This window comes from Cryptomeria japonica, chromosome 8 (assembly GCF_030272615.1).
Source record: "Cryptomeria japonica chromosome 8, Sugi_1.0, whole genome shotgun sequence".
NCBI classification, from domain to species: domain Eukaryota; kingdom Viridiplantae; phylum Streptophyta; class Pinopsida; order Cupressales; family Cupressaceae; genus Cryptomeria; species Cryptomeria japonica.
Window position 1 is genome coordinate 204,404,233 of NC_081412.1, and position 6,509 is coordinate 204,410,741.

The following is a 6,509-nucleotide window of genomic DNA, read 5'->3' on the forward strand; positions in this document are numbered from 1 at the left end:
GAAGAAATCTAGTAACATAAAATAACCTCTTTCTTGGCTATTCTTAAACCAACCGTCTAGTGAAATTCATCTTTAAAAAAGTGCGATGATGATAAATGCAAGACTGAAATTATAAAAATAATATTGCAAATATGCTTCTATTATCTCTATACGCATTCTATAAAAGAGAGATTATTTAAACCGAAATGTGGGCCGACCATCGAATGTTGCGAGACTGCAAAAGGATAGAAGGGGAAATCGTCCGTAGTAGAGATGGCATAAAGCAAGAAAGTAGGGAATGTCAGGTTCTGTAGAAAATACGTTCAAGGAAAAAAGATCCATGGTTGATCTTCAGACAGGCACAGCAGGATATGTTTGGTTGTAATCTACACTTATATAACAGTGCTTCGATCAGTTCTCTTAATTTCCTTTTGCATTAAGAGCCTGTTTGTTTTTTGACAAATGGATTCCATTAGTGGAAAAGTGAAAGAGATTATAAGCAATCGCTTGCAGGCAATTGCGAAAGAGATTAAGCATTTAACTAGTGTGCCCAACGATGCCCAGCACCTCCGCGTGGAGATAGACCATGTGAAGGGTATAGTCGATCATATTAACAGTCGGCTAAGTTGGAAAGGTCGACAGCCTTTGGCAGTGGTGAGTCTCTGGGTGAGCACACAAGAGCAAATCGTCCAATCTGCTGAAGAGGTGTTTCTCCAGTACGTTGAAAACAAGCACCGTCGCTTGTGTTGTTGCTGCCCTCACTGTTTCCTTGTCAAAAGATCCAGTCGAAAGATCCGTAATGCTCTAGCGGAAATAGATGAGCTTCTGAAGATGAAAGATTCAGATTTTCCTAAGAATGGAGACCTGGAAGAGCCTCCGGAGAGGCTGATGCCGCCCATGGGGAAGGAGCTGGTTGGCGCGTTTGTTCAGGAGAAGCTGTCGGAGCTGGAGACGTGGGTGCTGGAAGATGACTCTGTTCGTGTGGTTGGCGTCTATGGAATGCCCGGCTTGGGAAAGACTTCCTTGCTCAAACAAATCAACAACAATGTAAAGGTAATCAATTTCTTTAAGCTTGTGATTTGGGTTACCGTGTCTGGAGAATCCGATATCTCCGCGCTCCAGAGGCGTATTTTTGAGACAATTGAGTTGCCTTGGCGATCCAATTTGAGCATTGACGAAGCTGCAGGAGTCTTGCTTTCGGTTTTCAAGGAGAGGCGACTGCTGCTCATTTTGGACGATGTGCGGAGAAGCATAGATGTTTCTAATTTGGGGATTTCTGTTTCTGAGAATACAAAAAAGGTCGTACTTACCTCCAGGGATAAAGAGGTGTGCAGTAGCATGAGAGCAGACAAGATGATCGCAATGAAGCATCTGACGGAGGAAGAAGGTTGGGATCTTTTCTGCAGAGGAGCCTTCGTAGCTGGCGAGGATCAGAATATGGATAGCGAGATAGAACAAATGGCCAGATCAGTTGCAAAGGAGTGTAAAGGGCATCCCCTGGCCATTAAAACCCTTGCTCGGACAACGCCGCCGCTTCACAGCACTGCCCCGTCGGCATGGGAAAACATTCTGAAGGAGCTAAAGGAGATTGATCCCCAGTTTCATCGCATTCACGGAGAGATTCTGAGCGAATTGTTCAAGCCACTGAAGCACAGCTACGATGCTCTGGAAACAGATGAGCTCAGGCTTTGTTTCCTATACTTGGCAGCTTATAGAGAACACGAAGAAATCGACGCGGATCAATTGATACAGTTGTGGTTGGCAGAGGGTCTAGTAAAAGCAGATTTGAAGGGCGCTACGTTTTTCTCAAGATCTTGGCGGACCGATGTTTGGTCGACATTGAGGTTAAAGAGGAAAACGGTCATGATATTTGGAAAGTGAAAATCCATGATTTGCTCAGAGATATGGCGGTACACATCGCTGAGATCGACCAGAAAAGCTTGTTCCGTGCAGGTCAGAGTTTAACAGAGTTTCGGTACTCTTTATTTGCAAATCCACAATGGGTGAGGATATCATTGATCCATAAACGTATCAGTTTTCTGCCAGACAAATTTGTTTGCAGGAAGCTAGTGACTCTGTTGCTGAACTCGAATACAATTGAAGAGGTTCCGGAGGGCTTCCTGGATAAGCTGGATATGTTAATGGTGCTTGATCTCAGCAACACGCCCATCAAATTCTTGCCAAAGTCCATCTACCTTTTGAATAATCTCCGATATCTCCAGCTTTCCAATACCCAGATTAGGGTACTCCATGATCAAACATTTGAGTTGAATAGAGTGCAGTTTTTAGATCTTTCTTTCTCCCTTCTCATCACTATTCAATCCATGATAAAGGAGATGAAAAGTCTCCAAATTCTCAAGTTAGCCCACTGTTATGATTTGGAGTTCGTTTCGCCCGACATATCACAGCTAACTAGTTTGGAAGAGCTCGACATGTGGAAGACCCTGTTTGCATTTTCGCGGGAATTGGAAACAGGTGAAGAAATAAAGAAGGCTTCTTTGCAAGATATATGCAAACTCCATCGTCTCAAGCGTCTCCGTCTAACCCTAAAATCGCCAATTGAGGAACGGACAGTGGGGAATCTAGTGGAGCTTCAAGAACTTTGGCTACTTTGGATGCCCCAAGTCCGTCAAACACATCTGCCCACTGACATGCGGGCCATGCACAACCTGGAGAAGCTCCACCTGTATGACTGTCACCTTGAGGGAACCCCTGATTTACTCTCAGAATTACAAAATCTCAACTACATAAAGTTGAAATCTTCTAATTTACTGCTCACTCTTTCCGGATTAGGGTTGGGCAGATTATCCAATTTGAAGGAAATGGAGATTGAGGAATGCCTTCTACTCACAGAGCTGGGAGAAGAATTTGGGAGGAAAGTCTAATTTCCAAGGCTGCGCAAGCTCAAACTGTGGATGTTACCTTCTCTGGAGAGTCTGTCTACTTCTGTGGAAGAGGGGGCTTTGCCCATGTTGCAGACTTTGGCTATATTCCATTGCATGAAGTTTAAAGTATTTCCATGCGGACTTGATAATCTCAAGTCTCTCGAACAGATCAGAGGATATAAGGAATGGTGGAATGAAATTAACTGGGAAGATGAAGTGATGAAGAACCATCTTTATGGTAAGTATGTAGAAATTGTGCAAATCCGTGATAATTGTCATGTTTAACCCACAGTTTTCCTTAACTATGAAGCATGAAATAATTGCTTGTATGAATCAGACGCTATTTATTTCGCAAAGTATTGCTTCCATGTGTAATTATCAAGTGTAATTAGTAAGAAGCAAGGAATAATTGCTTGTATGAATCAGACGCTGTTTGTTTTAAAAAAGTATTGCTCGTGTCTAATGATGTATTGATATTTAACTTATTAGACAGTTTCAGCTCGTTACTCTAGATATGCCAACAAAACAGAGTAATATTGCCTTTTAGAAAACCACTTTCATAAGAGCTTCAGATGTTTCCTTTTACGAAACACAGGGCTCGGAGTTCAAATGTTTTTTTTAAGTTCTTACGGGTAATAAAATTAGTTAAAACTATGAATTCAAAAAGTTTATTTTAATTTGTTACTAGTTAGCATTCCAATCAACTTAGGAAATGGATTCAAAAGGTTTGATTGTTTTTATTTGTAGATACAAAGTTACCATTTCATCTAACTTATGATCAAAGTGATATTAATTGAGAAAATTCGTAAGTCAATATAAAATTTATTTGATGAAGTTAACATAAATGTTTGTATAAAGGATGGATAATAATGAATGTTTGGAAAAAAATATGAAATGAATTTTTTAGTGATTTTTTCTTTAAAATCACAAGCATGTATTACAAATTACAATCAATATGAAGGAAGAAATCCAAACCCACAATATTTTTTGTACCAAATTTGAGGCATGCATCTTTCAATTTATTAACATTGTAACTATCTACAAAAGCAAGACTAGAGGCAACAATATCCACATATATGTCTTTACATAATTTTGATTCACATAGTTGATAGTCACAAAGACGTATTGAGAGTGGGGCCAAATTAGTATATGCAAAATATCAACTTTACTTCCAATTTTTGATTAGGATCATTAATAGATCTTATTTTAACATTAAAGAAACTAAGTAAATGAAAAACACAATCACACATTAACACATGGGAACACTAGATATACATGTAGACCCAAAAGGAGAAAAATACAATAAGAATAGTTTCTTGGATTTACTACCCAAATCCAACCTACCAAAGATAATAAAGAACTTATAATATTATGTGGGCACCGACCTATAGGAATTACAATCTCAAACGTAGACACTAATCCCCAATTATATTTGTAGGCACTGACCTTTAGGAGACATTGATCCCTAAACTCAAGAAGTGAGCACCAACTTAGATAATGAGGAACCAACATAAATTACAACCTAATTTATGAAAATTATTTCATGTGTACTTTCAAAGATTATCCTTCAAGATAACTCTAATTTGATATGCTTCTAAGAACCCTCACAATGTGCATGAGATGTACATTTTAGTTTGCACATATCAACACAAATTGAGTAGACAACTTGCACAACTTATTTCACAGTTATCAGTTTCAACCTCTCATTATCACATGAAAAGACTATAGATAAGTTTAATATGCATTTCACTAGTAATTACAACCTCAAGTTATCCTAGAACATATTTACAACATCTACAATTCAACCGCAAGTATATTTCACAAAACAAACTTGTAGTTGGTATGTTCCTAAAGCCCACCCATTACACAAGGAGTAGAAAAACACTATGCATCACCCAAAACTTCCTCAGCTCATTTTGGAGACTTCTCTAATTAGTACACATACCATTCTCTAGCTCATCTAATAGAAACATTAACACAATCAATAACCTAACAAAGTGAACACTCTGTCACTTATAACTTTTTGTCCACTTGATCACAACCTTTGAAATTTGGGCATACGATACTTCATATATAACTTTACTATACTTCAAAACCGCAAGCCATAATACATGATTGTGGTATAATGCAATAACAAAATCCATGACATTCCAACTAGGTGCACACACTATCTTTGAGCAACAAACCCTAGTAACATGTCGCAAACACTTATGGAACTATGCAAGGGTAATATACAATTAAGAAACACTAATATCGATACATGATAATAACATTAAGAGATCTATTATAAATTCTTTACTATGTCATTCACTATTGTTAAATAGTCTTACATGACATGATAGAAGTAAGAAATAATTGAAAAATCCTCTTAAAACCTTGAGATCAATGACAATACTATCAACACCTTTGACATCAATGTCAACACCTTTGACACAAATGAGAATATTATGTCCAACAAAAGTAGCCTTAGTATTTTTAAACTGTACATATACGTTATAGCATATAAACATTATACCAATGTATCTATTTTTGACATGAATGAGAACATTATGTCCAACAAAAAATGTCATAGTCTTTTTAAATTGTATGTATGTGTTATAGCATGTAAACATTCTACTAATATATCTATTTTTTAAGGTAATGATAATGAATTTGTTATATTAAATCTTCATTAGGAAGAGTGTCTCTATAAAAAAAATGTGGTATACTTTGTAAATGGTCACAAGTACAAATATAATGAATGTTAGCTAATTTAAAAATTAAATTAAATGATATATTAATCAGTAACAATGAAAACATGTTTCATTATGGAATACTCTTATTATGTTTACATACAACTACCATTATATTATGAAAAATGTAGATAATTTCTATATACAGTACAAACCTCGATACAAGGTACATAGATTGTACCAAAAACCACAAGTCTAAAACACTCAACCTGTATAGATTACTATTTTTAATTTTTACACATTCCAATATTAGCCATTAAGAAATAATATCACTTAATATTTATAAACGTTCATTAAAATTATATATTTAAAAAGAATTAATTATCTTGAACACTTTTGGATCTATTTACTCAATAACAACCTCATTTTTATCCTCCTTTATAGAATCAAATAATAATTCTCTAAATATTTGTGACTATGCAACCAAAACAAGTTTCTGAGCATAAAATTTCTCCCTACTTACACCAAAAGTCATAACCTAGACTTCTTGATTATAAAGAATTGCACAAAAGTGCATCCCTCTATTCAATTCAAGAATAGATATAGAGTTAACTCTAGGTCCTTATGTAGCAAGAAACACAACAACTTTAATGTATAGGTTTTTTTTAAGAATCCATTTTTGAGAGAATCTAATGTTTCAAGTGTAGCATGTCAAAATAATCATTTATAGTCCTATGGAAGGAAAAACATAATAACAAAAAGAACTAATCATTATCTTATGGCAAATAGTTTTGAATAGAAAAAGTGATAACTCACAACAAGTTAATGACTATAATGAAACATACAAGAAATAGATAAATACACAAAATATTAGAATCTAAGGAATTATTGTATCCACCTCTCAAAATTGATACAATCAAATTGACAAACTTAAAGGAATGTAGAATAAGAAAAAGATACCATCTAATGAAGA

The 6,509-nt window shown here is 35.9% G+C and overlaps 1 pseudogene; it reads left to right on the forward strand.

Moving 5' to 3' along the window:
- The first annotated feature begins 238 nt into the window (after positions 1 to 238).
- LOC131057746 (probable disease resistance protein At5g63020) lies at positions 239 to 2,864 on the forward strand (annotated as a pseudogene).
- The last annotated feature ends 3,645 nt before the right edge of the window (positions 2,865 to 6,509 follow it).